Genomic DNA, 24100 nt, shown 5'->3' with positions numbered 1-24100 from the left:
GGCACCTGGGTGGCTCAGTCTTGATCTCAGCTTAGGTCATGATCTCATAGTTCGTGGGATCAAGACCTGCATCGGGCTCTGTGCTGACAGTGCAGAGCCTGCTTGGGATTCTCCCTCTCCCTCGCTCTCTGCCCCTCCCCATTCTCTCTCTCTCTTAAAATCAATAAAATTAAAAAATTAAAATAATACACGGAAGGCCACAAGATGTAAGAGTCTCTGCACTACTGCTCCCACTCAGGAAGCAGCCACAGTTAACAGTTTCCAGAATAGTTTTATCCCATGCCTGTCTATTGCTTACATTGCTTTTATTTTAAGTGTATTTATTTATTTTGAGAGAGAGAGAGAGAACACAAGCAGGGGAGGGGCAGAGGAAGAGGGAGAGAGAGGATCTCAAGCAGCCTCCACATTGTCAGTGCAGAGCCCTATGCAGGGCCCAAACTCACGAACCATGAGCTTATGACCTGAGCCAAAATCAAGAGTCAGGAGCTTAACCAACTAAGCCACCCAGGCATGCCCACTATATTTAAAAAAAATTTTTTTAGTGCTTGTTTTTGAGAGAGAGAGAGAGAGAGAGAGAGAGAGAGACAGAGGGTGAGCAGGGGAGGGGCAGAGAGAGTCAGGGACACAGAATCTGAAGAAGGCTCCAGGCTCTGAGCTGTTTGAGCTCCGATTCAGGGCTCAGACTCACAAACCATGAGATCATGACCTGAGCTGAAGTCCGATGCTTAACCGACTGAGCCACCCAGGTGCCCCTTGTATTTTTTTTAATTGACGATACGTGGATAATCTTATTTGTGCCTTGTCACTGGCTTCCCAACACTGTGTGTAAGGGTTAAATTGTAGTGTAGGGCTAATGCTTAGCTTGAAAAATAACAGCTTTGTGTTGACACTGAAGGTTAAGAGATAACAGCCTTGCTTTGCTCTGGTAAACTACGCCTCATACCCTTGTAAATTAGGCTTCACCAATTAAGGAAACAAAAGTTCAAAAAAAAGAGTGTCAGAGGCAGGGTCAAGGAGATCCACTGGTTGCAACTTAGAGGCAGAAAGTCTAAAGTAAACACCTCATTAGGCAACTGTTTCTAACTCATCTGGAACCTGTTTCTTTGTTCTGTTCCCAGGTGATGATAAAACGATGTGATCGGTTATAAAAACTCTGTACCCCGGCTGTTCGGGGCCGCACTCTTATCAAGAGTGTTGGTCCCGATCGGTCGGCCTTGCCTCTCATTGTAATAAACTTTGTTGTGACTGTCACTGGTGCCCGTAGCATTCTGTTTCAGGAGTCGTGTGGATGCAACATGTGGAGTCACCTCACATTGTTCTGTGGCATTCATTTCTACAGCATCAGGACGCCATTGCACACATGGATCAGAACTGGTTGAGCCTGACTCTGTGGTGGGCTTTGTCCTCACACATGACCTCTCCGTGACCACTTCTGGACATAAATCTCTGCATACTTTGTGAGTGTACCCAAGAGAGAAAGTTTTGGCAGCCGTACTACTGGGATAAAAAGTATGAGCATTTTTTTTTTTAAAGTTTGCTACATATTGCCAAATAGTCCTCTTAAAAGCCTGGACTGATTTATGTTTCTACAAATACAATTAGGAAGAAATACAAATCGAACCAAAGAAATACGATTTTGACCAATGTAGGGGGAAAGAGTTTAGACGTGCAACAGGAGGCCGGAGCTGGGAAGGGCGTGGGGAGGAGGCTTTCGCCACATGAAACACCTCTTCTTCTGCACAGCAGGGGTTTGTGGAGCCCGGCTCCTTGGCCTCTGTGGTAAACCTTGGCTCCTCTTCTGGCTCTGATTTCTTCTCCCCTCTGTGTCCTTTAGACTCTCCCTGTACTCTCAAGACCTTGCTCAAGATGTTTCACCAAAGCAAACCAAATAATGTCTCCTCTTTCCGGCCATTCCCTCTTCCTCAGTCCCGTTCAGGTGCCCACAGACACCACATGAATTCTCTGCTCCAGCCCCATGCACTGCACCAGGATCCTTCTGGACAAGGCTGCCCGAGTGCCCCTTCATCTTCCCACCACACACCGCGGCCATCATATACTCTGTTTTAGGCTTCCCAACCCTTTTCATTCAATTCTTTCCTAGCTAGGTGTTTTAGCAACAGAAAGCAACTCCCAGGCTGGGCTTTACCTCTCCTCTTCCACTCCCCATAGAGAAATCATCTTTTTGGTCTGTGTTATCCCTGCAGACAACAATAACAGTGAACAAAAGCAAAACATGGTCGGATTCATTGCTTTAGGTTGCAAAGGCTCAGGCGAAGATTTGGTTCTCTGGCTCAGTCTGTGAGCCTGCCACCTATCCTAGTTCTGGAAGACAGTCTGCCTCGAAGGCTGCAAACACAGGCAGAGCCCAGGCTGGAGACAGTGAGGGTCACCACCTTGAAAAGGACATGTGCTGACCCTTCCTGAGGCAGTGGAGTTACAAGGATGTGGAGTTAGTACGGCCAAGCTTGCTCGTCTTGCTACTGTATTGTGTAAGTTTCACAGGGGGTTGGGGGCAGGGAGCAGGAAGAAGGAAACAAAAGGTACTTATTATAGTTCAGGAAATAAGAGACAGCCTCTGTCATTTTCCATTTCACAAAGTGTTCTAGAATTTTACCGGTGGTCTTTTGTGACATTGCCACCAGGTGGAATGGTGTGCAGAAGACAAAGGCATGTCAGTGTCCCATTTCTCATTTCATCGGCTATGAGCTCCAAGGAAGATCCATCATTTCACTGCCATCAGCAAAGGACGCCATTACCCGTGGTGCCAAGACACCTAACCAAAGGTGAGCCATGGTTTTTAGTTTTTTATTTGTTTATGTGCTTGTCTTATGTAGTTGTCTTTTATTTTTCTACTTCTGACTTATTGTTTCATTTAACTTGAGAATTTGTGTATACTCCTACACTGTTTTTTTCTTCTTTTTTAAAATTTTTATATATATTTTTTACTTGAATATAGTTGACACATGATGTTATGTTAGTTTCAGGGGTACAACATAGTGATTCAACATCTGTATACGTTATGCCACACGTGTGGCTGCCGTCCGACCCCATACAACGCTAGTACAATGCCATTGACTGGGTTCCCTACATTGTGCCTTTTATTCTCGTAACTTATTCTTTCCATAAGTGGAAGCCTGTATCTCCCACCCCCTTCACCCACAGACCTAAAAACACCAATAACTGTCAAACGCATTACAGATTGCAAAGACGTTTTACCCGTTGTCTCATTCCCACAAAGACCCCATGTAGTAGCCATTGCTTCCATTTACAGATGAAGAATGGACGTGTGCAGTGAGGGAGTAGCCTGCAGACTAGGGGGAGTTCGTGACAGCTTGCTGGAGCCACCCCAAGCGGACATGGAGCAGGTCCGGTGAATACCCGACACACTCCCGGGATCAGACCTTGACCCAGGGCCCTGACTCGGAAGACAAGCTCTTTCCTCTGAAGGGGAAAAGAAAACAAAAGTAACCAAAAAGCAACAACAACAAAAGCCTTAGTTCTGGCTGACTTAGAAGGCATTTACCTGAAAAACCAGTAATTTGTGTAATTTGAAGTTAAAAATGTAAGCATTAGCAAGGTAGCCAAGTTATTACTGCATACCCATGGCATAAACATGAAGGTGTATGTGTATTAAAAGTGGAAGCATATCCAACAGAAGTTACCTCGAGATGCTGAAATTGAGCGGCTTTACTTTCATAAGGTTTTACAAATCTGCATTGTAAAATGTATTCATCTCCTTCTGTATTTTCTTCCTTAAAATATTGATTTTGGGGCGCCCGGGTAGCTCATTCGGTTAAGTGTCCGGCTTCAGCTCAGGTCATGATCTCGCGGAGCGTGGGTTCCAGCCCTGCATCGGGCTCTGTGCTGACAGCTCAGAGCCTGGAGCCTGCTTTGGATTCGGTCTCCCTTTCTCTCTGCCCGTCCCCCACTCATGCTCGGTCTCCTTCTGTCTCTTGAAAATGAATAAATGTTAAAAATTTAAAAGAAATATTGATTTTGTTTATGCTTATCTGTGTTTTATGATTTTTATATTATTTATTTTCTAATTTAAATGAGGTCCTTTTACGAATAGTCTAACTGGAAATACACTGAGTAGCAGAACTTCAGGTAATTTTTAATTTTCTACTTATCTGCATTTGATAATTATTTTAAACCCATTTATCGTCGAAAGTAAATGATCTTTTTTCTTTTGGTTTTTCAGTAAACAAAACAGTGGTGGTATCCATCTATTTAAAGTTTTTGTGGTTAACTGTATTTTTATTTTAAACTGTTTGATTTTGCTTTTTTGTACTTTTCAAAATGCATAGTGGTTGGATTAATTTTGCATTTCAATTTTTTATTTGTTAATTATTTTCTTTATTTCTTAGCTTTTTTTTGGGTAGCGCAATTTAGAGGATGTTTATTTCTTCATTTCTATGTATGCATTTTCAAATTTTTCTACAATGTTATTATTTGCATAATAGTTTTCATATTTAAACTTGTTGCCAATTTTCTCAATTTCTGGGAATGTAATTTAAAGAAAAAACAAACAAAAAGATTATAAATGTACAAATACATTCATTGCAACCTTATTCACAATAGTGCCAAGCCGGAAACAACAGGAAAAGCAAAGTCCACTAGATTCAGTATTTCCACATTCAGTCGAACGGTAGACTTTAGAAATTACACATCAGCCTTTGATGTAATATTAATAGAGGAAAAAGTGACTATAGGATTGTATGGTTTTTCCGAGCATGGTTGTTGTAACTTAATAGTGTAAAAAGGGCACAAAAAGAAAACTACAAGAACTAATTAAATTCAAGTAAACAGGGAAAAGATTGCTCTCTCACAAATCAAAGAGCTGGAAAAGCTATTTGGACAAACAACAAGGAAATCAAATGATATTTCACGGGACTCACTCAATGCTTTATATAAAAGTAAGATTATTAGTCCCTTAAAAGAGGCAAACATGGCTTTTGTTCCCTGTTAGCAGGGACAGCCACTTCCCGGGGGTGGCCATGGACAGCCTGCTCTGCCTGGTAACTAAGTGCCCCAAGGCCCATGCGCTGCTGGGGGAGGCCAGGAGGAAAGCCCCAGGCAGGCCAGGGTTCCTCTGGGGCAGCTAGCTGGCCTGGAAGTTTGGGGTGTCTGGTTTCAGCTATTGTGTTCCCACTTTGCAGGCTGGCCTCAAGATTATGCTAATTAACTCCAGGTCCCCGGGTCTCCTGTTGCCTGGTGACAAAGTTTCACAGTCGAGGAGGAGGAACTGGCATGAACAGGGTAAGTTTTTCTCTGGTGATGGCCCTGCATTTATCGATTTACTTGAACTTTGCCCAACAACCCACGGCTTCAAACTCTGCTTTTTGCTTTCCTCCTTTGAGTAAGCAACTTTGGAAATGGCCGGTTCTCCCGGTAGGTATGCTTTATTTACAAACCCCAGACGCGAGCTAATTCATTATTTAGGAGAGGAGGAAGCTGGCCCTGAGCCCCAGGCAGGAAGGGCAGCTAGTAGGGGACCCAGCTGGGGACCCAGCAGGGCTTTCTTGGGTGCCTGGGGCCATGGCTCAGCTTGGTTAGGTCGGTGTGTGAGTCTGGGCCTTTGGAGTCATGCTCGGGTCTCTTGCCAAAGTCTGAGTCTGAAATGAGAAGGTAAAATTTGCTGCTCCTACAAGCAGGGGAGACTAGTGTTTGAACTGCTGCTGAACCCAACTGGTGACTGACCCCTCAAAGAAACTGCGGTGGGGTTCTCTTCACTCATGAGGCTGGAGCCTGATTACTGCTGACTGTGGTAGCTTTGGGAGCACAATCCATCTTTTGAAAAGTCTGGAGGCAAACCCTTGCCACAAGTTATCCTGAACACTGGGATCCATTAACAAGTAAAGTCCTAGGTGGGGCTGGGCCTTTCGAGGAGAGACTCTTCAAGGAACACACTAGAACACATTCCTTATGTCCTAAATGGGAAAAGGTAGGTAAATTTGGACAGGCTACTTGGCCTCTCTGAGCCTTAGTCCCACGTATGTCCCATGGAGATGAAGATCAGTACATCTTAGTTATAAGATGGTTATAAGAATTCCTTAGGATATCTGTAAAATGTCTGGCCTGTAGTAGGTGGTCAATATAATCCATACACACAATCTGAAAGCAGAAACTTCAAATGTGTTAAAAACTGTGCAGTGTTGTTGCTTTGCAAAGGGTCTGGCACATAGTAGGCTCTCAATACATTTATGAATCGTATGTGATGTTATGTGAACCAAGTACTGAACACTGACTCCTTGGGATAAAACGGGGAGTCAGAAAGGTTAGGAAATGTGTACAAAGTCACATATCTAGGGAGAGACAGAACTGTGACTGGTCTCCAAGCCAGGGTGACTCATATGTTTTCTGGGCTTGAGCCTCAGCCTGCAGAGGAGAAGGGAGGTACTGAGACAGCCACTTCCCACTCTGCAGAGCACCTGAACCCCCACGGTTGTCTAGAGACCAATTTTTAGGGCCTAGTGCTTGGTGGCTTCAATTTCCTCTTGGGGATCCTAGGTTCTCCTACTGTTGCTGACGAGAGGTGGGCGTGCTTTCTCCATCCACCCATCATCTGGGCGATGGGAAAGCCAAACTAGGTGATGTTTCCTGGTCCCTGGTGTCCCTAGAACACAAGATGTGCACTGAAACATGCCCCCCTCCAAACAGGCATGGTGGGTTCCCCTGCCACATCATCCATCGCCAGCTTTCCGTCCACGGCCAATTCGGTTCATTGCCAACCTCCAATTTCCTGCCAGTCTACATCATAGATCTCATCTCGGCCCCCAGAGCTGGGTCTGGTAACACGCACATGCTTTCTTTGCTGTGAGGAGTGAGTCTTAAGGATGGGGCTTAACCTCAGTGCAGTGAAAGTCCCCTCAGATTCCAGCTTAGTTTAGGCTAGTGTCTGGAAAATACGATGAGTCAGCAGCTTTCTTGTCAGCCCAGAGGGCCAAATTTATCACAGGATGTTGTCAAATCAAACTTCCAGGGAAAAGCCAAATGGCAGTTCGGCCCTCAGACAAGAAAACTGAGCAGATGCTGGCTCTGCTTGACCAGCATGTGACTGTGACAGGGGACATGCTCTGGAGGCTCACGAGGTGCTTTCTCGGTAAAGTGGGATGGGTGGATTAAATGAGACAATACATGTGATGCCCTTGGACATAAAATAAGCACTCAACACGTATAGAAACATGTATACAAAATGCCAGCCTGCTCTTGCCTTTTCTCTTTGACCCACGTAGGCAACCCAGAAGACCCTTCCATTGGTTCTGCTCCCACCACATATGGCGAATATGCACCGTCCTCCTCCCCACTCCCTTGGTGCACACCACCTTCTTCTCCTGCCTGCAAGTGGCTGTCTTTGTCTACTCTTCCCTCCCTACCTCTGCAGACTTCCCAGCAGCCGGGGTGACGCCTCTAAACTTCACATGCTCCACCTCATGCAGCCCTGCAGCCCCTGGCCAGCTCTCTGTCGTTATCTTGCACCTTCTTTCTGTCCCTACTCCAGCCCCCTTGGCTTCTCCTTTCTCTTAAACACCACAAGCACCCCCCCCACACACACACAGGACTTTGCACCTAGTGCACCTTTTCTGCGGTGCTCTTCTCCAAATCCTCCCATGTGACATCATCGAGTGTCACCTCAAATGTCACCTGAGATGACTTCCCCCACCTTCTCAGTCTAAATTTGGCCACCTCCTCCCCAATATTCTCTTCCCGACCCTTGGCATTCCCTTTGACATCTACCAGTTTTGATTTTTTGCAGAACATCTACAGCAACTGAACTGAGCTCGAGTCTTTTTGGTTTTGTTTTGTTTTTATTGATTGACTTGCTTTCTCCGAAAATCGTCGTTTCATGAGAAACACAGCAATGTCTGCCTTGTTCACTGTGTATCTTCCGACCTGACCTTGACCTATATAGAATGACTCAAATACAAGTGTTGAATGAATGCATGAATGAATGGGCAAGTGAGTAGCTTGGGCTGTAGCAGGCTGTAGAGGTTAAAAGTGGACAAAGGTATAATTGTATCTTCTAATTGTTGCTATGTTTTTTCTTGTGTTATTAGTATTATCATTAATCATTTGTGTTTAAAAGGTTGCAAAGGCTTTTGTCCTTGGGAATCTGCAAAGATCGGTCCGCAAGTCTTAAACCTGGTATCCATGACTAGTGGGGAGTGTCCTAGGGCTACTCAGTGGAGAGAAGCAATCACTACGGTGCTGTTTGGTAGATCTAACAGTATTTACCATCATAAAGGCACTTAGCACTTGCTCCACACTGGCCACTCAATGTATACTCATCCCTACATTTACTTTTCAAAACAACCTACAATTTTCTGACCCGTTTTGCTGACCAGTAAACTGAGCTCATGATTAAAACCAGGCTGGCGGTAAAGATGGGGTGGAGCCCAGTTCTAATGGCCTCAAAGCCTCTGTGGTTCCTGCTTCTATTATGACTGCCTTCTATTAAGTACCTTTATACACGACAGGAAGGGAACAGACAAAATGGCTCCCACCTGGGCACCATCCCTATCTGGAAAATGCCAAAGAGCTGCCCCACCCTAAACCAAGTGCTGCTGGCTGTCATTATGGCCATTCTTCCTACCATTTCCAGCAAGTTATATCTATCTGCCTAAAATCAGAAAAGGGGTGACAGTGCAGAATACTTCAGTAATAATTTCAAGCAAGCCCAATAAAGACTCAAGGAGGAGTGGGAAATCTGAATTCAGGAAATATTTCTATAGAAAAAAGTAAGATTAGAAGCCACAGCATTTTTGGGGCGCCTGGGTGGCGCAGTTGGTTAAGTGTCTGACTTCAGCCAGGTCACGATCTCGTGGTCTGTGAGTTCGAGCCCCGCATCAGGCTCTGGGCTGATGGCTCAGAGCCTGGAGCCTGTTTCCGATTCTGTGTCTCCCTCTCTCTCTGCCCCTCCCCCGTTCATGCTCTGTCTCTCTCTGTCCCAAAAATAAATAAACGTTGAGGAAAAAAAAAAAATTAAAAAAAAAAAAGAAGCCACAGCATTTTTGAAAGACAGGGGCCTAACATACAAGCCATGAGCCCCAAACCACCCTTTTGCACCCTTTAACCTCAGCATCCCTTTAAAAATTAGACCCTGATCTTTCCAGTGGCCTCCCCCTCTGGATGGAGAAAAGTTAGCCACTTTTTAAATAAATATCCTCCCCTACATCGCATCATAGTTTGGGCCACCAACACATAAAAGGCCATGTGGTTTTTATATCATGCTCATCTGTGCTTGATCAGGGTTTTCAGTGCAGTGGAGGGCTTGCTGGCTCTGAGGGAACATCTCTGGAGGGAACAAGAATGGCTCCCTCCCCCTGCCCCTCCTCCACCACCACTGTCAGCATGGCCAAGCATGGGGCTGCCTGGAAACTGGGCTCTCTGCCTCCCGCTTAAGTCGTATGTCTGCAGGTGGTGGGGCGCTTTTTGGTGCTCCCCCACCTCCATCTGCAACTGCCACCAGGCAAATCGGAGCTCTCAACTCATAAGCGACACCATCACCATCCATCACCAAGGCTCCCATTCACTAGGCACCTGTCACATCCTGGCCTTTTCCTCCTACACAATCTTCACATTGCCCCACTCTACCTGAGGAGAACGAGGCTCAGAGAAGGACTATGGCTTCTCTTACACATTATGAGGAGGTAGGAATTCAGGATGTGAGCGAGGCTGGTCCACCCCCAAAACTGTGGCTCTCTGTATATGTGGTCCCTCCTTGTCTTTGTCTGGGGAATATTTTCTCAGATTTTCCTCTTTGATTCAAATATGCTCAATATTTTAAAATCTTTCTTGCACACACACACACACCACGTCTATTTGAAACAGGGTGATATGAGTGGTTTTACAGAACTCATGCGATTGAAAAGGAAGTGTGTGTGTGTGTGTGTGTGTGTGTGTGTATGAGTGTGGGTGAATGTGTTTGTAACTTTCTTAATTAGAAATAGATTCTGTAGATACAGAATCTTGCAGATAATTTGGAAACTACCCAGGCATTTAAGGAAGTAAAAATAACCCGATACCATAATACCCAGAGGGCATTCTTGCTAATATTTGGATGTTCTTCCAACTTTTTCTCTGTGGGCTTGCATGCATGCTCCTGAGAGCGCTGATGTAATATGTGCATGTAACGTGTTCTTCATAACATTATATCTCAAAAGATTTCCTTTCAGCATTTCTGAAAAATGATGTTTTTGTTTTGTTTTAGTTACTGTTGAGTATCCGTTTCATTCTATGACTGCACAGTAATTATTTAATCAGTTGTCCATTGTTAGATATGTGGATTGTGTCCACTTGTTTTTATTATTTTAAGTGGCACTGCCATAAACATATTTATACAGAACGTTTTGTTCTTATTTCTTGAAGGGAAATGCTTAGAAGTGGCATCTGTGCTTCCTGGATAGCAGGGGGGCCCGTCCCTTCCGGGATGGTCAGCCCCATCTCCTCAGACCTCCTGCTTGATTCCATTGCTCTACCTTTGCACTTGTTCATTCCTACTTTTAGAAGCTTTTCTTTCTCTTTGACCTAACCCAATTAAAATTTCATTTGCTGTACTACTAACCCGCTTTCCAGTCTCCCTGCACACTTAATCTCACAGCCAAAAAGTTGATCACACCATTGTATGCAGCTATTTGGAAAGCCTTCCTATCTTCCAGTGTGCCCCGCCCAGGGCTGGGTACACACTTGGTGACTAATAAATATTTGGTGTGAAAGTAACATCTTTCCCCTGTAGACTTCTCCCTTAAAAAATAGTCTGCATGTTCTAGAAGTCCTTTCAAAGTAGGTGGAAAAACAGTGGGTCAAGAGGATTACATAGCAGCTGTTAAAAGCTGTGGAATCTGGGACAAAGCTGACCCCTTTCTGAGGTCAAGGGAACTGGAAAGACCTTGTTAAGCACTACAATTCATTCATTCAACCAATACTGACTGAGGGCCTCCTGTCTGCCAAGCACTGGGAATTTAGAGTCTAGTGAGGGAGGAGAGCAAGGGACAGACAATAAAAATAAGCTTAATAAGTAAGTCTACCATAAAATATATTTAGGTGTTAAGTGTTATGGAAGAAAGTGCAGCAGGTGTCCCTGGGTAGCTCAGTCGGTTGTGTCTGACTTTGGCTCAGGTCATGATCTCACGATTTGTGAGTTTGAGCCCTACGTTGGGCTCTGTGCTGACAGCTCAGAGCCTTTTTGGGATTCTCTCTCTTCCCCTCCCCCACTTGCGCATGCACTCTCTCTCTCAAAATAAATAAATAAACCTCAAAAAAAAAAAAAAAAGTATTGCAGAGCAAGAAGGATCCATGCATGTTGGGGCTTAGTTTGCATCATTCATTGGGGGATCAGAAAGGTTGAATTGAAAAGGTAGGATTTACCCAAAACCTTGAAGAAGATCAACAGGTCAGTCTACTAAATGCCTGAGAGAAGAACCTTCCAGAATGATGAAGCAGCTGGAACAAAGGCTATAGAGAAGAATTGTGGGGCAGTTAGAGGAATGGCCGGGCTGGGTGGTGGATATGGAGTAAGCATGGGGGTGAGTGGTGGGAAGTCCCTCAGAGAGGCAGTGGGTCAGGCCATGGGGCCACTAGAAGGTCTCCAGCCCTTACTTGGGTGAAACAGGAGTCACTAGAGGGCTGTGAGCCAAGGAGTAACATGGTGGCTGTGGTAAAAGAAGTCCCCTGGCTGATGTGTTGAGAAGAGATTGCATAGGGTAAAGACAGGTGCAGGAAAACAAGGTAGGAAGCCACTGCAAATGGCCAGTGGCAAACGGTAGGGACTCAGCCCAGGGTGGCTCTTGGGCAGGTGGTGAGAAATGGTAGGATTCTGGATCTACTTTGAGCACAGAGTCCACAGGATTTCCCGATGGACTGAACATGGAGTAGAAGAGGAAAGGGGTACTGAGCATGGGGCCACAGTTTGGGGCCTGACACACAAGATGCTGTTGCTGACAGCCTGGTCAGAGAAGGCTATGGGTGCAGCGGGTCGACAGCGAGCTTGGTTTTGGGCACAGTGTGTTTTGGTGTCTTTACACCGTCCAAGTAGAAATGCTAAGCAGGCAGAAAGAAGGATATGTAAGTCCAGGATCGAGGGTGAAGTCTAGGTAAGAAACAAAAACTGGGGAGTCATGTATTTAAAGCAATGGGACTCAGTGACATCACCAAGGTATCAAGTGTAGACAGAGAAGAGGCAAGTGACTTGGCTCTGCTCCCCAGGGAACCCATGGCAGACACGGTTCAAATCCAGCCTGGTCAACCCTCTGCCACATCTGGTTTATTTCCACTGTCCCCTGGTGCCCCCACTCAGTGGGGTCCTGCACATGGTAGCTTCCTGATGGACCCCCGGCCCTATCTGAGGGCCCACACTCCACGGCAAGGTACCAGCCCAGGATAACACTGTGGGTGATGCCAGCCGGGAGGCTGCATTTCCTTCTGTATCAGGTAGAAATTAGAGAGGACACGGGCTTGTCTGTGATCACCCTGGGGGAAGTGTAGGCACTGGCCTTCTTTCTTTAGTTTGACAGGCCTTAGGGTTTTTCTCAAAACAGCTAGAGTATAATTTGGAAAATGAGCCATATCCTATCTGCTCTCATTCTTTTTGGCTGATTTTGTTTTTGTGCCTCTGGTCTGCCTGCCTTCCTTTCTCCTCTCCCTCCCTCCCACCTTGCCTCCTCTATTTCCTTCCTTCCTTCCATCTTCTCCCCTCCTTCTCCCCTCTGCTTATCCGTTGCCTTCCCTCTGCCACAGGGCCTTTCCATCTGATGTTTTCTCTATCCAAAATACTCTCCCCATCTCCCTGGATCCTCACTTCCTTCAGTCTCTGCCCAAATGTTTTCTTCTCAAAGAGGCCCTTCCTGGTTACTGTCCCCAGAAGTGTATGTCTCCCCTAGGAACATCTCTGCCTCTTTTGTCCCGACTCTTTCTTCTCCAAGCACTCATGGCCACCTGGCATCGTGTGCCTCTTTGCTTTTGTTCATCTCCTTCTTCACTCTGCTTGCTGTATAAAACCACGCCTCGTCCATGGCAGTTGTCCAGTGCATACTGTTAATGAATAAATGAATCCAAAAGGGCCATGGGAAGTTCAACTGCTCCCTTATGGTCGATCTTCAGGGCTTCCCTTTGAAGAATCTCACAGCTTCACATGGGGTCATCTATAGCCCCCTTGGAGCTAGGGGCTTTCCTATAGCAGACGGAGGCACCACACCAGGCTACCTGCCAGTGATTACGGGGTCTGTGCCATTGTTCACCCCTCAGCAAGTCCTCCCTGGGGCCAGATGGGGCACAGAAGAAATGCACACACACAGGGCAGTTGAGGAGAACTACCCCCCATCTCCGCGACCCTGGGGGGCCTGTGCCTCAAGGAGCTATGTATGTCTCCTTGTGCTGCAGGAGAAAGTCATCTGAAGTCTGCACCTGGGTAGGCAGGGATCCCAGTAAGGACACTGGGCTGTGAAGCATGACTCCACTGTTGATCAGTGAGGCTGTCCTCATCATGCCACTAATCCCCTCTCCCCCAACATGCAAAGCCACGACATACGCCTCCAAGGCTCACTCACCCTCACCCCACCTTCAGAAGCAGCCATTTTTAACATCTTATTCACAGAAGTGGGAGCTGAAGCTCAGTGAGGCTCAAGAGACTGGTCGAGGTCACCTGGATGGTAAATGGGGAGATGGGCGGCCACCCATGGGTGTCCAAAGCCCCTGTCCTTTTCATCCTTCCAGGCCGCTTTTCTGAGCCCACTTCCTTATCTGCAAGGGAGGCCGAGGCTGTGAGGAGAAAATGCAATACCTGCTATGTGGCCACAGCAGTATTTAAACCACATTGGCTGAAATTGAATTCAGACTCGTCTCTTGAGGTTTCGAGGTGCCAGGACTCACTGGTTCCTCCGCTTTCCTGGGTGGGGAGGTCGGTTTGTGCGTTTTGAATGTGTTAGTTGATGAACAAGGCATTTCTAGTCTGTTAAACTAATAATCTTAATATTTTATTTTAATTGTAAGGCACCTATTCCCTTTTGTTCCTTTAACAAATCCAATTAAAACAGAGCACATTCAGAATTACAAAATAGATGCTATTAAACCAATAAGAAATCATAATCTTTTGTTATTGGGCCATGTGACCCCCTGGGAACTTTTGCTCCAAATAAAAGTTGAATTCTTATTATCCGCCAGGGGAAGGGGGCAGTTTGACAGATAACGACTTCCCAGGCAGCACATGTACAGAGCCTCGCTGTTGCTAAGGACAAAGAAGTAAATACTATTAAGGGTAGACAAAGCTACGCGTGTGTGCGTAATAGCCCAGTAAGATACTTAGAGCTGCGTTGATCAGATTAACCAGATAACTGCCACATGAGGTGAACTTGATAAACTTCCACACAGACACTCTGTTTGCTGCAGCCCTGATGTCATGGAAAGAACACTCCACCCAGAAGCCTGGGGAAAGGGGAGCCGTTTGAGCTTGGATAAAATACTTCATGCCCCACTCTGCCCCACAGCGTCCTTATCTCAGGGTAGGAGGAATAGTCCCACCTCAAAGGAGAGTAGTGAGGACTGAACAGAATGGCAAATGGGAGGTCGCTTTGTGGAAGAGAAGGCGTGATGTGCCTCTAAGGGCTCAGCACGCGTGTGGGGAGGGGTGGAGGGGTGGACAGCATCATGTGATCGACACATGGAGATGGCCTCCTGTCTGGGAATGTCAGGCGTGCATGTTACAGGGGTTAGATTTTAGTGAGCCCACATGGTGAAAATCAAACTTCTGGTGGTCTGCATACAGTCTCTCGGGGCCCCTACACAGCCAGCAGCCCCCCCCCCCCAGGGCAGAAGAGGGCCCCAAATTGTGGTGAGCACCCAGGAATGTGGTGGGTTGTTTCCAGACCATGCTGGATGAAAACCTTTATCTTTACGTTCTTGACAAATTCAGGGTGGCAAGAAGCTCACACTGTGGGGGTGCTGGGGGACTAGCACAGCTGAGGGACAACAGATTCCCATCTCCATCACCACCTGCTTGGGGGCACATGCCTATTAGGTAAGCTGTGGTGGCATATGTGTACCCTTTAAACTCTCTCTCTCTCTCTCTCTCTCTCTCTCTCATTGTCAATCTCCAAGCTCTTAACAGTTAAATGACTCCACTAATGCTATTACAATACCTTTAAAATTCATCTTATTCAGAGATACACATCCATATATGTATCTAGGAGAACGAACACCCTGCACATTAGCCCCTGGCCAATACAGTGAGCAGGCAATGGCCTGAAATGGTTTCTTCGGGGACCCCAATTTGCATGTGGTGCCTCCAAAAGGTCAGTGGGACATCTGCGTTATTGACCTGGCAGGGACTTTGACCAAAGTTTGGTCAGCTACTTCAGCTGGGGAGTCCACTCCGTTCCCCTTAAGCTGCTTGCAGGTTAATCCTGCTGCATTGCACTTCCCTGGCTAACCCATGCCAAGTCAGAATGGGCCTAAATGAATGTCTGGCCACCCAGAGTCTGCGACTCTGTGATATATCTTCGTTCCTACATCAGACACCCCATAGGTGACCAAAACCGGCAGCACACCTTTTGGGGGACATGCGGGGCAAGCAGCCTTAATTTCTGGTACAGGTGTCTTTTGCCCCGGGAGTGCTAGGATTCCAAAATGTCTTCTTCTCCTTGGAGTCAGAGGGCTGGCAATGTGTCCCCACCCCCTCGCCCTCCACCAAGGATAAGCAATTCTTACTGCTAGAGCAAAGGCACCAGAAGAGAGAGAAGAAAGGCAAGATAGAGTAGCACAAAGATCATAAGCTTTGGTATCAGACAAATCTAGGTTTGCTTTGGCTGTGCTGTGTTGTCTGTGTTACCTTGGGGAAGACACCTGACTTCTCTGAGCCTCGGTTCTCTTATTTTCAAACTCAGAATGATACTTGGCACAGTTGCTGTGTAGATATAGGAAGGGCCCAGCAGCGTGTCCCCAGTAGTTACTTTGGACCAGCTAACTCTGTAAAACGGGTAGAGGGAGCACACAGATCCTGGCCCAGAATGGGCATTAGACAAAATGGCAATTCTTTTCCCCCGGTGAAAATTACACCTGAGTCAAACATTAGTGCCTATTTTAGAGACCTGGCTAGAGGTTCCAGACAGATGCACTCCACAGACGCCCCCACAGTGACCACCCACATCTTCATCTGCCACATGGCTGCTTACGAGAAGGTACAGCACATTTTAGGAAGGGGTGGAGGCGACAGGGAATGATTTGAAGATACGTGGAAAGTCACGGCAGAAGTGAGGCTGGCCTCTTGCGTGCCTAGTGAATGGGTCTTCCGAGACTCAGGAGAGAAAATAAATGCAATGCCTCTGGCATGAGTGATTTTATTGAAGGAGGTTCACACCACTTCCCCTTAAGAGATGGCCTGCAAGCAAGAAATTTCTCACCCATACAGTATGAAACTTGCTGTGAAGTTAGTTCCAATACTGGCTATGAAATGGCAGGGTTTGGGGGTTTCAGTTCTACAGTGCGTCTTTCCTGTATCTCAGTGCATTAGTCAAAAGAGTGAAATAATTATTGTGAGATCACATTAGCAAGATGTTAAAGATATCACATGTATACAAAATCAGTCTTAATTACAAATATAAAGACACATGAGTGCGAAGTACAAGATAAATTCTGTTATCATAGTGATGATAACAACCTTACAACTGAAAAATGTCTGCAAGTATTTTGATGGTATTAAAATATAGGTTGCCATTACATTTTTAATTTAGATATCCATGGGGTGTCCCACCATGCTGTTTGATTCACAATGACTAGATAGAAAAATTAATTAAAAATTAGAGTCAACCAACTGGTCCAGTTTTTCCAAAGTACAAAAACCAATTGTTCAAGATAAAAAGACTCAGTACCTTGAAAAATGTTTTGTATTAGGCTTCTCAGCTATTCGTATGATATGAAATAGATTACTCATCTATCCATCCATTCATCTGTCTGTCTGCCCATCCATCCATCTATCTCTCCATCTATCTATCAACTTCTATCTCTTTTTCTGATTTCCAGCTTCCCTTGTGTGGGTTGTTGGTCTCACTCTGACATTAGAGGATTCTGTGAATTGATAACATCAGACCATCTAACCAGTTTTAGTTGAATCAAAAGATCATGAGTTTTACACTTCTTTTGCCAATACTTACTCTCCTGCTCAATGGGAAGAACTGGGCAGGATGCTGACCTTTCCAAGTTGAATGAGAGAAGGCATATATTCCTGGTCTTTGGGGTCTTTGCAGGTCTTCCTGCACTGGTCTGCTTCTAGGGGCACTCAGCAGCATAGGGGGTCAGGATGGGCCTTGAGCAATATAATACACCTGCTCTTCATAACCAAGAGCAAGGGACCCAGCCAGGTAGGGTGGCCCTGAGGAAAAGTGTGAAGGTGGTGGGGGTTGATCATGTTTCACCTGGCCTGGGGCCATCTGGGTACCCAGATGTACCAGGGAGGAGGTACAGTGCATTATCTAGCCCCTGCTTTGCTTTGCGGGTAATTAATGGGCAGGCTCAGAGCCAAAGGGCCTGTTGGAGTAGTCCTTAATGGAGAAGTGCTCTGTGGGCAGCTCCGTGCTGTTGCCTTCCCATCACTCATCAGAGATGGAGGGCTTCTTACCAGGGTGTGGATGGGCTCTGAGGAGCAGGCTTAACGGGGCTCACCTGGGTGGATCTTCAGTCTACTGGAAGCATCCTTCTCATCCAGGGCCCCTCTAGCACATGCTTATTGTGTTTGGCCTTTCTGAGCTGAACTTTATCTTGAATATAAGAAATACAAAAGACAGCCCAGACTTTGGAGAGCTCAGGAGAATCAGGTGGTCAGAATCAGTAGCAATCTAGATTTTAGCTCTTTGAGCTCGGGGACTGGCCCTGTTTTTTGCTCACTTGTGTAACACAGAGCTTTGTCACATAACAGGCTCTCAATATACTTACCCTATGAGTAGATGAATGAATGGATGGATGAATGAATGCAGGAATAAGCACATGGATTTAGCTTAAATTGGTCCCAAAGAACTAATACAAGGATCATGAACAAAGGAAACTTTACATTTGTTCAGAACCATGTGACAGAATTGCCCAATAAAATACAGAACTATGCAATGTGTGGGGCACATGTATACTAAAAATGTTCTGTTGTTTATCTGAAGCTCAAATTTACCTGGGAATTTGTAATTTTATTTGCTAAATCTAACAACATTATAATGTGGAAAGCAATTAATAAGCATTAAGATGAGAACACAGGATCCCTTGCTCTTCGTCAATCTTTTTTTAAATTTTTTAACTGTTTATTCATTTTTGAGAGAGAGAGAGAGAGAGAGAGAGAGAGAGAGAGAGAGAGAGAGAGAATCCAAAGCAGGCTCCAGGCTCCCAACCGTCAGCACAGAGCCTGATGCAGGGCTCGAACCCACAAACTACAAGATCGTGACCTAAGCCAAAGCCAGACACTTAACTGACTGAGCCACTCAGGCACCCCGGCCCATCTTTTTTTAAATTGGGATTTCAACTCAAGTGCAGTAGGGCAGTTTTTCTGACATGTGCCTCATGCATCGCTGTTCCCTGTGGGGATATGCACATGTTCCGTAGCAATGCCACATGGTACACATTTGGATGCCTTTTACTGGGCAGGACAGGGCTAAGTGGGGGCATAAAAAGTCACAGACTTTTAGTCCAAAACCAGGCTAAGCAAGCAGCCACAGTGAAAAGGACAGGAAGAGAATATGGAGTCCTAAATCTTTTTAAGTTAAAAAAAAAAACTGTAAAATTTCCTTTTTTTAGCGCACAATTCTCTGGGTTCTGACATATGTACAGCTTCATTCCCATAAGCACCAGTCAGGATACAGGCAGTTCCAGCACCCTGGAAGAGTCCTTCCCGCTGCTCCCTTGTAGTCAAACCTTGCCTGCCCCTGATCCCTGGCAACCACTCATCTGTTTTCTGTACTATCATTGTGGCTTTTCCAGAATGCCGTATAAATGGAATCATTCATTACATAAGCATTTAAGATTGGCTTCTTTTATTCAGCAACATGCTTTTGAGATTCATCCAAGTTGTCCCATGTATCAATAGATTTGTCTTCTTTATGTTTAACAGTGTTCCATAATAAGGATATGCCACAATTTCTTTATCCGCTCACTGAAAGGCCTTTGTGTTGTTTTCTTCTGTTTTTGGCAATTATGAATAGAGTAGCCTTAAACACACATGGAAAAGCTTTTGTGTGAACCTGAATTTTTGTTTTTCTAGGGTAATTATCTGGTCAGGGAAACGCTGGGTCATAGGATAAGTCTACAATTAATTTTATAAGAAATTGCCAAACTGTCTCTCAGAGTAACATTCTGAATTCCCATTAGCAATGCAGGAGTGCTCTGGTTGTCCTATATCCTCACCAAATCTTTGTGCTATATAGCTTTTTATGTTTCATTTTGTTTTTTATTTTAGAAATTCTAATAACTGTGCAGTGGTATCTGTTTGTGATTATAATTGGCATTTTCCTAGTTACTAATGATGTTGAGCAACCTCTTGTGGGTTTATTTACCAACTATATAACTTCTATGGTGAAAAGTCCTGTTAAATCTCTTGGGCATTTTATTTTTATTGTATTGTTTGTCTTCTTACTGTTGACCTTGGGTTCTTTATAGATTCTAGATGATAGTCCTTTTGTTGGACATGTATTTTGCAAATGTTTTCTTCCATTCTGTAGCTTGTCTTTTTATTCTCAAATTTTTTAAGAGCGCAATAATTTTTTGTGGAAGTCCAATTTGTCAGTATTTTATTTTTTTAATGGATTGCACTTTTGCCTAACTCAAGCTTATGAAGATTTTCTTATATTTTTTCTTTTAAAAGTTTCATGGATTTATACTTTACATTCATATCTGTGATCCAATTTGAGTTCATTTGAATTAATTTCAATAGTTTGAGATTCAATTTTGTTTTTATTTTGAGTGACTAATTTTTCTAACACCATTTATTGGAAAGTTCATTGCCTCTCCATTGAATTTCCTTTGAACTTTTATCAAAAATCAATGGACAATATTGGCCATATTTGTGTGGTTCTATTTCTGTACGCTGTTTTCTATTCCACTGATCTATGTATGTCTCCCTTCACCAAAACCATGTGTTGTAATTATATGGTAAGTTTTAAAACTAGAAGCATGAATCCCTCAACTTTATTTTTCTTTTTCAAAATTTTTTGGACCTCTAGTTTCTTTTTCTTTTAATACACATTTTAAAGTCTGTTCATTCACGTATAAAAATAGTCCTGCTGGAATCTGTATTGATCTTTAGACCAATTTGGATAGAATTGACTTCTTAACTATCCCGAGTCTTCCAACTCATAAACATGCTATGTTTCTCGATTTATTTAGATCTTCTTTGCTTTATTTCATCAGTGTTTTGTAATTTTCATCACAGAAATCCTGTACAATTGTGTTACTTATGTGTAATACACAAGTGTTTTATTTTTTGGAGCATTATTTTCCAAATTTCAAATTCCAATTGTTTGTTGCTGGAATATAGAAGTGGTTTTGTGTGTGCGTGTGTGTGTCTGCGTATGTGTGTATTAACCAAGGTGTTAACTTTGTACCCTGCAACATTGTTAAACTCATTAATTACTTCTAAGAGTGTCTCTAGGTGAACAAGCAAGTAATCTGTAAGGAGAGTTTTGTTTCATCCTTTCCTGCCTGTACGACTTTTTTTTTTTTTTTGCATTATTGCACTGGCTAGAATTTCCAATATGATGTTCAATAGGCATACTGAGAGTTTACCTTGTTGTTTTGTTGCCAAATGTAGAGGGAAATTTAGTCTATCACCAAGTATGATATTAGTTGTAGAGTTGTGTGTGTGTGTGTGTGTGTGTGTGTGTGTGTGTGTGTGTGTGTAAGCCCTTTATCAGGTTAAGAGCGAGCCTTTCTATTACTGGTTTGATGTCATGAATGGATGTTAACTTTTGCCATAAATTTTTTCAGCACCAGCTGATATGATCATGTATTTTTTCTTTTTAATTAATTTTAATTAATGCAGTAATATGACGTATGCTGCGTTACATTGATTTCTAAGTACTGAGTCAACCTTGCCTTCCCATTTGGTTGTCATGTATTTTTCTTTTAACATATTACTAGATTCCTATTGCTAATATTTTATGGAGAATTTCTGTGTCTATATTCATGAAGAATATTAGTCTGCAGTTTTCTTTTTTTATATGGCCTATGTGTGATTTTAGTATCAGGGGAATGCTGGCCTTAGAAAATAAGTTAGGCATTGCTCCCTTCGCTATTTTCTAGAAAAGATCATGTAAAATTGGTGTTGTCTTTAAATTTTTGGTAGAGTTTTTCAATAGAACTATTTGGGTCAGGAGATTTGGGAAGGGAAGTTTTCCAAGTATGAATTCAGTCTCTTTAATGAATATTGGTCTTCATAGGTTGTATATTTCTTTACTGATGAGATTTTTAGTTTGTGTTTGATCACCCCTAAGTTTTTTTCTAAGGTTGTTTGTACTATTCCCTTATTACTCCTTTAATGTCTGTCTCTTTAATTACTGATATTCATAAAATGTGCCTTCTCTTTCCCTTTTTCTTTCATTATCAGTCTGGTTAGAGACTTTCAAATCTATTAATCTCTTCAAAGAATCAGCTTTTAGTTTCATTGATTTTCTCTGTTGTCTTTCTGCTCTCAATTTTATTGATTTCTTCCCCTTTCTTTACCATTTACTCCTTGTGCTTGTTTTAGGTTTATTTTGATCTTCTTTGCTAGCTTTTAAAGATGGAAGTTTAGGGGCACCTGGGTGGCTCAGTCGGTTAAGTGTCTGACTTTGACTTGGGTCATGATCGTGTGGTTTGTGAGTTTGAGCCCTGTGCCGGATTCTGTGCTGACAGCTGGGAGTCTGGAGCCTGCTTCAGATTCTGTGTCTCCCTCTCTCCCTCTCTGCCCCTACCCCACTTGTGCGCTCTCTCTCTCTCAGAAAATGAATAAAATTTTTTTTAAAAGTAAAAAAAAGAGATGGAAGTTTACATTATTGGTTTGAGACCTTCCTTACTTTTTAAAAATGCTCCTAGTATGAACATTTAAAGCTATAAATTTCCCTCTAATCACTGCTTTAGTTGCATATCATAAGTCTTGACATGTTCTATTTTCATTTTTCTTCAGTTCAAGATATTTTCTAATTTCCCTTTAGATTTATTTGATTCATGAATATTTATAATATATGGCTTAATTGTTAATTGTGGAGATTTTCCACTTATCGCTCTGATATTAATTTCTAATTTCAATTCCATTATTTTCAAAGATGATTCTTTGCCTTATTTCAATTTGTTTGCATTTGTTAAGATTTGTTTCATAGCCAAGAATACAGTACATACTTGTGAATATTCCATGTGCACTTGAAAAGAAATGTGTATTCTGTTGCTAGGCAGAATGTTTTATGTGCCAATTAGATCAGCAGTTTTCATCTGGCAGGGATTTTGCCCCCCAGTGAGGAGTTGGCAATGTTTAGAGACATTATTGTTGTTAAAACTAGTAGCGAGCTATTTGCATTTAGTGGGTAGACTCTTCTGGCCTTTTGCTGGCTAAATATCCTACAATGTATAGAACAGAACTTTCCCCCGTCACTGCCCCACCTCTGCTAACAACAAAGATTTATATGGTCCCAAATGTCAGTAGAGCCAAGGTTGAGAAACCCTGTTCCTTGTGATTTTCTCTCTAGTTGGTTTGTTGATTATTGAGTGACAAGTATTGATGTCTCCACTTCTAATGACAGATCTATCTCTTTTTTCAATTTTACCAGTTTTCAATTCTTTTATATCAAACTCTGGTCTTAAGTACATATACATTTATTATTTTCGTGTCTTCATGGTGAAGTGTGTCTTTTATCATTATGTGGTATTCTTCTTTCTTTTTTTTTTTTTTTTTTAAATTTGTTTTTTCAACGTTTATTTATTTTTGGGACAGAGAGAGACAGAGCATGAACGGGGGAGGGGCAGAGAGAGAGGGAGACACAGAATCGGAAACAGGCTCCAGGCTCTGAGCCATCAGCCCAGAGCCTGACGCGGGGCTCGAACTCACGGACCGCGAGATCGTGACCTGGTTGAAGTTGGACGCTTAACCGACTGCGCCACCCAGGCGCCCCTATGTGGTATTCTTCTTAATCTCAGGTAAGTTTTCATGCTCTGAAACATACTTTGTCTGATCTTAATAAAGTCACTCCAGTTTTCCTTCAATGTTTGTGTAGTATGTCTTTTTCCATTCTTTTAGTTTAAGTTACTTTTGTTTAAAGTAGATTTCTTGTAGATAGCATATAATTGGGTCTTTTACTTTTATTATTCATTCTGATAATTATACTTTGGATTGCTGTGTTTAGGTCATTTTCATTTAATGGAAGTATTGATGCGTTTGGATTGAGGTCTACCATTTTAATAGTTGGGTTTTTTGCTCCATTTCCCCTTTTCTGCTTTCTTTTAGATTACTTGACTTCTTTTTTACAGTTTCATTTTAATGTTCGTATTTCGGTTTTTCCTATGTCTGTATATTATTTTAATGATTGTTCTGGAGATTTAAAATATACATACTTAACTTTCCACAGCCTACTTAGAATTAATATTTTAATTTAGTGGGAAAATGCCCGCATCTGACTCCTGACAGCATGCTTTTGTTCAGGGTGGGAGCTTGGCCCAAAATAGAAAATCAGCAAGCAAGCTTTAGAAAACAGCTTCTAGAACAAGAAAGAACAGTTTTCATTTTCTTCCTAGCTGAAGATCTTCCTTGCTCCTGAGCCTCAGTCTTCCTCCCTTTACAATGATGATAATCCCATGGATCTTACTGGATTGTTGAAGATTAAAAGGAATATGTGCAAAGTTCTGATAATAATAGTTAATAGTTAACATTCATCAACCTTTTACTATGTGCCAGGCACTGTTGTAAGCGCTTTATACTTAGATAATTTGCACTCCCCAAGAGCCCTACAGGGGGGATGTTTTCATAAACGAGAAAATTGTGGCACTAAAAATTGAAGAAAACTCTTCAATGTAGATCTAGACTTCTAAGCTAAGCATTCTGAGGCCAGAAGCTACCCATGACTCTGTACCTTCTACTTCTCTGTATGGTGGCAGTCATAACTATGATCATACC

General features: G+C 43.4%; 2 protein-coding genes and 1 long non-coding RNA gene across 10 annotated transcripts in view; 1 reads left to right on the top strand and 2 right to left on the bottom strand.

Annotated features, from left to right (window-relative positions):
* Positions 1-24100, bottom strand: part of WDFY4 (WDFY family member 4) — a 295121-nt gene that overhangs the window by 43730 nt on the left and 227291 nt on the right. The gene's annotated exons all lie outside the window — the stretch shown is intronic.
* Positions 334-22860, bottom strand: LOC147576041 (uncharacterized). Its single transcript, XR_015241691.1, has 3 exons — positions 9021-22860; positions 1296-8771; positions 334-819 (listed from the first exon to the last, which is right to left on the bottom strand). It is a non-coding gene; the product is annotated as an uncharacterized LOC147576041 (long non-coding RNA).
* LRRC18 (leucine rich repeat containing 18) overlaps positions 2628-24100 on the top strand; it is a 27961-nt gene continuing 6488 nt past the window's right edge. Inside the window, exons 1-2 of one of the 3 annotated variants that reach the window (XR_015241690.1) lie at positions 2628-2783; positions 5160-5259. The gene's annotated coding sequence lies outside the window, so the exon portion shown is untranslated. Of the gene's footprint in view, positions 2784-5159; positions 5260-14904; positions 15011-24100 lie in introns of those variants that run through there. The other 2 variants (XM_086680249.1, XM_025917914.2) reach the window with 2 other exon arrangements.

This window comes from Puma concolor, chromosome D2 (assembly GCF_028749965.1).
Source record: "Puma concolor isolate L17-30 chromosome D2, mPumCon1.1.hap2, whole genome shotgun sequence".
NCBI classification, from domain to species: Eukaryota; Metazoa; Chordata; class Mammalia; order Carnivora; family Felidae; genus Puma; species Puma concolor.
The sequence above is the reverse complement of the archived record's forward strand: the minus strand, read 5'-3'. Positions and strand labels throughout refer to the sequence as shown.